This window comes from Polyodon spathula, chromosome 1 (genome assembly GCF_017654505.1).
Source record: "Polyodon spathula isolate WHYD16114869_AA chromosome 1, ASM1765450v1, whole genome shotgun sequence".
NCBI classification, from domain to species: Eukaryota; Metazoa; Chordata; class Actinopteri; order Acipenseriformes; family Polyodontidae; genus Polyodon; species Polyodon spathula.
In genome coordinates, this window is record NC_054534.1 from 43,027,627 (window position 1) to 43,037,947 (window position 10,321).

Sequence of the window (10,321 nt, forward strand, 5' to 3'; positions counted from 1 at the left end):
CGTTTTTTACAACGTGGATATCCTAAAAAGTGGTTGGATGCAGCCATGTTAAAAGTTAATGAAACAGATAGGTCTGACCTTTCCAAATCTCGCAGTAAACATAAGAAAATATTTTCAGCTGAATACTCTTCTACACACAGCACCCATAATAAAATTCTACAAGACATTGTTCGTAAACATTGGGAGATTTTGTCTCCAAATACACGTTTGGGTTCAACATTCAGGGATCCTCCACTCTTTTCTCTTAAAAGGGGCCATAATATCAGAGATCTCTTGCTTAAATCCGACCACTTTGTTTTGTCTCAACCCTTCTTTCCTCCTCTCCCAGGTTGTTATCCGTGTCATGGTTGTGTTCAGTGCAATACTTTCTGTAAAATAGACAGCTTTGTACTCCCTTTTACTGGTAAACATTTTCGGATCAAACAAAGGTTACTTGTAATACATTCAATGTTTTTTTATTTACTGTTATGTCCATGTGGCCGTGGATATGTGGGCAAAACACCTAGACCTCTAAAAATTTGACTTGGTGAACATAAAAGTGCAATAAGACGTAATGATCCCACATCCCCGGTGGGCAGACACTTTAAAGATTGTTCACATAATGTAAACGCTTTGAAATGCATAGGTATTGAAGCTGTTACTCATGGTAGAAGGGGAGGGAGCGCAGTCAAACTATTTAAACGTAAAACTTTTGGGTTTTTTAAATTAAATACTTTAATGCCTAAGGGACTCAATGTAGGCTTTGAGTTGTCCCCGTTTCTTTAGTTACAAGCAGTAATTATTTTGATCAGCTGATTAACTGATCTTCTATTGGAACTCTTTAATGGGTATAAAAATACTTGTTGCATAATTATGCTGTATTTAGATAGCTCAGATGCTACGGATCCTTTTAGATAGTTGCTTGTAATCTTACATTCATTAAATGACCATATGATTAACAGGTGTTATAAGAATATTGAACCCTTTTTCTGCTAAATCTCAATTTGTTATAACGAAAATTGTATGATGTATTAACATGTGTCAACTGTATCTTTTGATTAATTTTTTTTCAAATTGAGCACGGCATTTGATGATTATGATTGCTAATGGATGCTTAAATAGATCACTGCCTTGGTCAATTGAAAACACTGATGAAGCCTACAGGCTTTCTTTTTTTGTGTTACATTTTCGCAATATGTTTTAGAAATTAAATGAATTATTTTTAAATGAAAAATCTTTAAGTGTGGACCGTTTCTCATTTTTGTTTTATATCCTTTTGGTCTACGTACCACATTGTGTTGCTATTTTTGAGATGCTTTTGTGAGTGCTGGGTTTTATTTTGTTAATAGAGTCAAACGCCCCCTGACATTCTCCTGACCATTGAATTAAATTTGGAGCACACTTTCTAGGGAGGTTTACTAAGGGGTTGACCACTGTGGCATACTTGGGGATAAATCTTCGGTAATAACTGGTCAACCCCAAAAGAGACCTCACCTGGGACTTGGTTTTGGGGATTGCAGCATTCATCAAAGCCTGGATTTTGGTGGCCACAGGTTTCACCCGCCCATTTCCCATAATAAATCTAGGATATACTAGCACCCCAGTGCCTTCAACATCCTTACCTTTAATAGACCAAACCTGTCCCTAAGTGTGCACCAGTTTGAGATTGTTTTTCTGGTCTATGCTTGAATCTCACATGTCTGGTACATAGAGAGGGGCCAGAGTAACATCTGCCCTGGATGGCCCAGTAACCTCCAACTCCCTTTGAGTGGCATTTGATACCATTCAAGCTTTCTTCCTCCAGACGCTAGTCTTGTCTCATTGTGGTTCCCTCCCATTTTTAAATCTGTGTCTCTCTGTTCATTTTTCTAGGATGAAAAATGGGGGAAAACAAATCAGTTATAAAGGGGAAAATCCTCTTTCCCTTTTCCTGTTCCGTTTACATGTGTGACCGGGGCTCCCAAACCAACCGCTCAAACTTGACCAGGTATGCCTCTGGGTCTTCCTCTGCCATAATTTTTTATGCCTTCGCCTTCGGGGCTGTCATCATGGGTCCTGTCGGCGCGCTTGGCCCTATTGCAATCCTGACCCTTTCAATCTGAGCTATGTACCTCTCCTCTCTCCTTCTCTCCTCGACCTCCCATCTGCTATCCAGTTCCTCCAGCAGTGCTGATAATGTAGTGCGGCCCATCCATGTCTGACACCACGTGTGGCAAAGTGGTTTGCAGTGTGCAGGTGTAGATGTGATGCAATGCTTAAACAGATGATAGACAACAAAGTTCACGGTCCAAACTATCCTTTAATTTGTTTTAGAATCCAGGTTGTTTGGTGACTAAATAATAATCCGTGGCAATACACAGCAATTGCTCAGTGAAACCTCAACATGTCATGTATATAAATGGAACTCAATAAGATTGACTGTAACATTGTCTTTTCATTTTGTTTGAAAGGTGTTTATTTTATCTTTTAAAACCTGTGTTTAACTTAAATTTTATCACCACTTGTCTCACGAAAAAGAAATTCTCATGAAAAAAGGGCTATTTATTTGTGTTGTATGTTACGTATAGTGTGTTAATGTTGGTGTATAGTCATTGGTACATGGGATATAAATGGATCTGTGTAACACAAGTGTTTAAAATGTATATTTATATTTAGGCACGAGGGTTGCACAGCACTTCACGTGCAGGTAAAATGTAATAATATGTGAGCACAGGGAATTGCACTTTTATTAATTCATGTGCAGTTGTATCGAGAATCCAATTGAATGATTGATTAGCAATCGAGTCTCGGTACAGCTGCATAAAAGCAGCATGTTTTCACATACTCGGGGTTGTGTGTTCGGTGTGTGGAGAACGGGTGAGAGAGAGATTTATTCAGGATTACAATTGCTACTATTTACTGGAGAACCAGCACGGTACTTGTTTGTGTCAGTTCGTCCACTCTTTTGTCTGTCTGTTTATTGTCTGTTCGTTTTGGCTACTGTGACGTTTTATTTACAATCTGTTTTTGTTCAAACCATTTATTTTTCTGTATTTAATAAACCAAGCAGCACCCCATTCATTTCACTCACCATATCCCTTTGCAGTGCTGAGTGTGTTCATTTCTGGTCTGACGTCCCCACACACGCCATCCTGTTACATGTGGTGTCAGTACTGGGACAACAGCGCCTCTTGGACTCAGGCGAGAGCAAGTACTGCATGGGGATTTTTTTCCTGGATTATAAATAAATAAATAAAAATACAAAAATGGAAAACTGGGTCTGGGGAGACCGCCGGAACGAGCTGGAGCACCTCCTCGTTGGCCTTGAGGATCAAGGCTGGTGCCTTGCCTGTGGGGAGTTCTGGCACAAGGTGGTGCACTTTCCATACCAAGAGGGAGAGGAGGAACTGGCCCAGGAGAGGAAGGTGAGGAGAAGGACACAGAGAAGGCAAAGATGAGGAGGAAGCAGAGGGAGCCAAGGCGGTGCACTATGTGCATTGCTTATGGGCATGAGGACTGCCCAGAACAGGAGCCAGAGGATGAGGATCCCAGTTATCCTACACCTGAGGGGGAGGAGCCTGAACGTCCTACGCCTGAGTGGGAGGTGCCTGAGCATCCAGCGCCCAGAAGGGGGAAACACAGGCTTCTACAGCCCACAAAGTGGGAGTCGGTGCGTCCACTGCCCCAGAAGGGGAAGTTAGGGCATCCACAGCCTAAGTCTTCACCAGCAGAGGAAGAATGCCTGCTGTTTCCACCTCCTCCAGCAAAGGAAGAATGCCTGCTGTTTCACCCTTCACCAGCAATGGAAGAATGCCTGCTGTCCCCATCTCCACCAGCAGGGGAATAATGCCTGCTGGTTTCGCCTCGAGAGGGAGAGCCGTACCAGTCCCCTGCAAGTGACGGAGAGCCGCACCAGTCCCCTGCAAGAGAGGGAGAGCTGCACCAGTCCCCTGAAACAAGGGTAGACTACACGCCGCTCCCACCTCCATCACCAGGAGACACATGCCTCTCCCAACTCCATCGCAGGAGGCTACACGCTGCTCCCACCTCACTGCTTCCACCGTCAAGAGAAGAGCAGAAGGAGCTGCCTCTGCCTCCGCCACCTCCACCACCAGGAGCAGAACTGCTTCAACTCAGTGACATTTGTGGGATTTCGAGCATAAACTGCTTGTTTCAGGTCCTGCCACAACATCGTAATGGGGTTTAGGTCTGGACTTTGACTAGGCCATTCCAAAACTTTAAATTTACTGTTCTTCAACCATTCTGATGTGCACTTATTTGTTTCAGATCATTGTCTTGCTGCCTGACCCAGCTGCGCTTCAGCTTCAGCTCATGGATGGATGGCCTAACATTCTCCTGTAGAATTCTCTGATACAGTGCAGAATTCATGGTTCCTTCAATGATGGCAAGTCAACCAGGTCCTGATGCAGCAAAGCCTCCCCAAATCATGACACTACCACCACCATGCTTGACCATAGGTATGAGGTTCTTACAGTAATGCATTGTTTGATTTTCGCCAGACATAACTGGGCTCATGTTGGCCAAAAAATTCCACTTTTGACTCACCTGTCCATAGGACATTGTTCCAGAACTCTTTAGGATCATCCAGGTGCTTTTTGACAAACTTGAGACGAGCATTCATGTTCTTCTTAGTGAGCAGTGGTTTCTGCCTTGCTACTCTGCCATGAATCCCATTTTTGCCCTGTGTCTTTCTGATGGTGGAGTGTAGCAAAGTGGCTGGTGGCGGGGAATAGGTGTAGCGGTGATGCGATGCAGGAGTGACAGGCAGACAACGATATCCAGTGGAAAAGTGCTTTTATTTGTAATCCAGGTCTGGTGACCGTTAAATAATAAATCCCCGGCTATACACAACAATGTGTAAAGCGCGGGGATAACAACAACTGGGCACAGTCCCGAACAAAAACCAAACAAACGGTCACCAGTCCTGGGTGAGTGCAGTCGTGCTGGTGCTGAGTGAAAACAACGGTACTTCATGAAGATAGTGCAGTGGTGCTCGGGACAGTGCTGACCCTACTCGACAGCTCCGGAGGTGTGCTTTAACTGCCTACAAGTGAAGAACAGACAATTAACAGGACAAACACAATAACAACACAAATTATTTTCCACACACTGAGAGCTCCTCTCTCAATCCTTCTCTCTCTCCGATCGTTTTACCCAAACGAAGGAAAAGATCAGCGTTACCCTGGCCCCTATATGTAATCCCGCATGATATCTAGGTAAACGGTTGCAGCTGCCTTATTACTTGCAGCTGCCTCTCGTTTACCTTTTAAATCAATACGGTCTTACAACAGAGTCTCGCTTCTTTCCAGGCTGACCCATTTCTCTGACCCGGAAACATTAGGTCAGCCCTTTCAGACACTTCTCTCCTTCTTTAGCGCCCTCACAGGTCGGCAGGAAGATTCATCACCAGAACTCATATTTCCGTCACAACGCCCTATCAAAATTTTCACGTTTTGTTGCTTTTCAGCCTGGAATTAAAATGCATTAAAATTGTTTTGTTTTTTTTTCATTTATCTACACCACAACTTCCAAGTGAAAAAAATATTCGGAACAAAATATTTCCCCTTGCACTATACCGTCATGCAAGTCTGTAACACAAACTAGCAGAATCAGCATCACAATGAGCTACAGACCAGACCCCAACAGCAGCAGGAACAATATCATTGGGACCAACAGCTAAACAAAGAAACTCAACAACAGAAAAATTACATGTCATTTATTCACAAACAGCCAGATCTTTCAGGAAACACTGAGCAAACTGCCCCTGCCAAAACAAGCCTTGTCAGGTGACTTGGAACTCCACATCCCGGTATGCAGTGCACCAACACTGTCCAAAACTGTTCGGGGTGACATTGTGGATGTCAATAAAGTGTATATTGCTTGTACTAGACTTGTACACTCATGGAATTCATGGAATGCATGCAGAACGGACGCCCTGTTTGAATCCAACAGAGTTTGTCAAAGCTCGGCTTCAGTCATGCCACACGCATTAGGCTGAATCAGCAATATATCTTTCACCTACAGGCCAATCTTTGCCAGATTAACAGAGAACCTGGACTGACCTGGGACAAAACATATAAAGGAGGTGAATGGACCAGGGTTTGCAGACATGCCCATCAGTGAATTTGTCGCACAAGATCCTGTCAGTGCATCTCGATTCATGTGCAACAGGTTTCTTGCAATCCTGCATTTTATTACATCCCCAAATGGCCCTTTGTGGAAAGTTACACATTACTTTTGGTGCAGAGAGTGGAAGATGGAAGAACACCGGTGTATCATAGTCACTCTGATGAGTTATTGCAATGCCTTCATACAGACATGTGAGATGTGACCCTCCTCATTATTGATGATGTGCAGGAAATTTATTGAATTCTGACTATATATATATATCTGAATATGAAATGCCTTTCAGCCTACAACAGACAGTGATTACATCAGCTAAGGGTAGCTGTTAACCATCAAGCTTCTGGACAACATTACACCTCACCCCTAGGCCCTTTGATAACACTGGCGGTGTTTTGATCTAATCTTGTGCTACACCCTATCTTACTGTCCTACTGAAACGTTCTGGTAACACAGACACCAGACACACCCATTTTCAAGCTTGCACACTGTATAAATATCAACTGCAGCCCCACTTGGGTTAACAGTCTCTTTTTTGTGATCAATTGTTTTTTTTTTATTTTTAACAACAGAAACAAAACATGAAAATTGGGTTAACAGTCTCTTGTAGACTCTTCCCTTGTATACATTAATTAAAATATCTAGAGTTGACAATAAACCTGAATCCTGAGCCACTTTGGATAGCGGAGAATAAATCCACTACAATGCGGTGTCCATGATTTCCAGTGTTACCTTATTGTTCATCCATCTTTGTCTGTGTGAGATTTTCCAGACTGCTAACACAGATGATGGTTGCTTTGGAAAAATCAACATCTTACTTCTGGTGGATTTGCTACAGCTTCCACCTGTGCATCAAAATCCACCTTATGTGCCAGTTACTCAAGAGGAATTGCACAAACTGACTGGCTCCATGGAATCTGTGAATCTGTGGAATTTGTTTGCGTATGATCAACTCACACTTAATATGCACCAAAACAGGGCAGAACTTTTTGTAACCTCCTTAACCGTGCCCGACTCAGAGCCACTAACCAAGTTGATCGCAGATTGTTGACTTTATGCTTCAAATTACCAAACACATGAAAGACTTAGATGACAAAAATGCAAGCTGAACCAGCTTCATGCCTACTGTAGATGCTTGTAACCCTATCCAGACTGTCGTGCTTGATCGTATGTCTGGAGGGGACATTCATCTTATGGACTGTGGACTGCCTTTGTAACTTCCAGAGAAATGTGCTGAAAAAAAAATAAACACCTACAAGGCTGACTGCAGTCATACAGCTGGACTGGAAACTACCATACAAGTCAAAATAGGCTGCAAACTGATGCTTTGCAGGAACATTGACATTGCCACTGGTCTCATCAATGGGGTAATAGCACAACTTCAAGCTGTTTCCTGCTATCTGGAAAACACAAGTATGGTCACCCATAACTTTGAACATTTATGCTCAAAGTTTGAAATCATGGACAGGCTACATTGTTGAAAGCAGTTCCCAGTCATTGGTGCTCATGCAGTCACCATTCACAAATGTCAGGGTAAGACTCTAAATACAGTTATGATGGATCTTAGTAACTCCATTTCGTCCTATGGACAAAGTTTCGTTGCACTTTCCACAGTTACATCCTTAAGCTGTGTCCACCTTGTCAACTTTTTGACCCCATCTGCATTAAGGCACCTCAAACTGCAGTTGCAGTTTCTAACTGCTGTGGATATTTGTCACTTCTTCAGAGAACCCTTTAGTAGAGGTGAACAGTAAGATGTTGCTTTCTCACCAGATTGTCTGAAATGTGTCCTGAAGTATCTCGCATGGTTTCAGTCACAATAAGTCATGACATTCTCTGTACTAGATGTAACTGCTGATCATCAAACCGACAGGTGTTGCATGTTTACCCTCTACATGTACCTGCTGATACAGATTCCATGTGTTTGGAAGAACTCATTTACATAAATGACAAATGAGCAATGATTCTTGGTAGCAAATGTAGGCAATGCACTCATGAAATGTGAAATTATTCAGTCAGCAGGAAGAATGGTTGCACGCCAACTTATGCTTTTGGAAACCAAACGAGACAGGACCATTACAAAGTGACACAATGCCAAGTTTACTGCTGTGCAGAAGAGCAAAATTATTGTGGGCAACAGGAATTACCAATTAGCTTCCATTATCATACACCAAGGACAGGGTGTTACTTCAGGACACTATGTGTCTCTTCTTGCTTTGGGTGCTACTGGAAAATGGGTTCATGCAAATGACGCACTTACTGAATTATTGTTTTCACCACTCATGGATGTACATTTGCAACTAAAAGAATACAATGTTTACACTTTCAATACTGTCCAAAAGTCCCTTCTACCATTATTTTACTTTTAAATCTTTTTTCATTTCTGTTATATTACTCTACTTATCTATCTATTTACCATACCCATTCTTGAATAGCTTTCCCTTGTTGTATTCATTATTTGATGAGGTAAATAAAAGAAGTGATACCTATAACAAAAACACCTATAAAAAAGCACCTTTCCAATTGTGCTTATTTCTTACTTGTTTTTTTTTACATTGACATTTACTTGTTTTTGCTATAGATTTTATTGTACTTTACAACTGCTCTTATTTGTAATGTGATGTTATGAAATGTGATACTTTGTACTGTGATTGTGTACAGTGGCTTGCAAAAGTATTGACCCACCTTGGCATTTTTCCTATTTTGTCACCTTACAACTTGGAATTAAAATTGATTTTTGGGGGGTTTGTCTCATTTGAGTTACACAACATGCCTACCACTTTGAAGATGCAAAATATTTTTTATTGTGAAACAAACAAGAAATACAACAAAAAAACAGAAAACTTGAGCGTGCATAAGTATTCTCCCCCCCAAAGTCAATACTTTGTAGACCCACCTTTTACAGCAATTACAGCTGCAAGTCTCTTGGGGTATGTATCTATAAGCTTGTCACATCTAGCCACTGGGATTTTTGCCCATTCTTCAAGGCAAAACTGCTCCAGCTCCTTCAAGTTGGATGGGTTCCGCTGGTGTACAGCAATCTTTAAGTCATACCACAGATTCTCAATTGGATTGAGGTCTGGGCTTTGACTAGGCCATTCCAAGACATTTAAATGTTTCCCCTTAAACCACTCAAGTGTTGCTTTAGCAGTACGCTTAGGGTCATTGTCCTGCTGGAAGGTGAACCTCCGTCCCAGTCTCAAATCTCTGGAAGACTGAAACAGGTTTCCCTCAAGAATTTCCCTGTATTTAGCGCCATCCATCATTCCTTCAATTCTGACCAGTTTCCCAGTCCCTGCCAATGAAAAACATCCCCACAGCATGATGCTGCCACCACCATGCTTGACTGTGGGGATGGTGTTCTCAGGGTGATGAGAGGTGTTGGTTTTGCGCCAGACATAGCATTTTCCTTGATGGCCAAAAAGCTCAATTTTAGTCTCATCTGACCAGAGTACCTTCTTCCATATGTTTGGGGAGTCTCCCACATGCTTTTTGGTGAACACCAAATGTGTTTGCTTATTTTTTTCTTTAAGCAATGGCTTTTTTCTGGCCACTCTTCTGTAAAGCCCAGCTCTGTGGAGTGTACGGCTTAAAGTGATCCTATGGACAGATACTCCAATCTCCGCTGTGGAGCTTTGCAGCTCCTTCAGGGTTATCTTTGGTCTCTTTGTTGCCTCTCTGATTAATGCCCTCCTTGCCTGGTCCATGAGTTTTGATGGGCACCCCTCTCTTGCCAGGTTTGTTGTGGTGCCATATTCTTTCTATTTTTTAATAATGGCTTTAATGGTGCTCCGTGGGATGTTCAAAGTTTCTGATATTTTTTTATAACCCAACCCTGATCTGTACTTTTCCACAACTTTGTCCCTGACCTGTTTGGAGAGCTCCTTGGTCTTCATGGTGCCGCTTGCTTGGTGGTGCCCCTTGCTTAGTGGTGTTGCAAACTCTGGGGCCTTTCAGAACAGGTGTATATATACTGAGATCATGTGACAGATCATGTGACACTTAGATTGCACACAGGTGGACTTTATTTAACTAATTATGTTACTTCTGAAGGTAATTGGTTGCACCAGATCTTATTTAGAGGCTTAATAGCAAAGGGGGTGAATACATATGCACACACCACTTTTCCGTTATTTATTTTTTAGAATCTTTTGAAACAAGTTATTTTTTTCATTTCACTTGACCAATTTGGACTATTTTGTGTATGTCCATTACATGA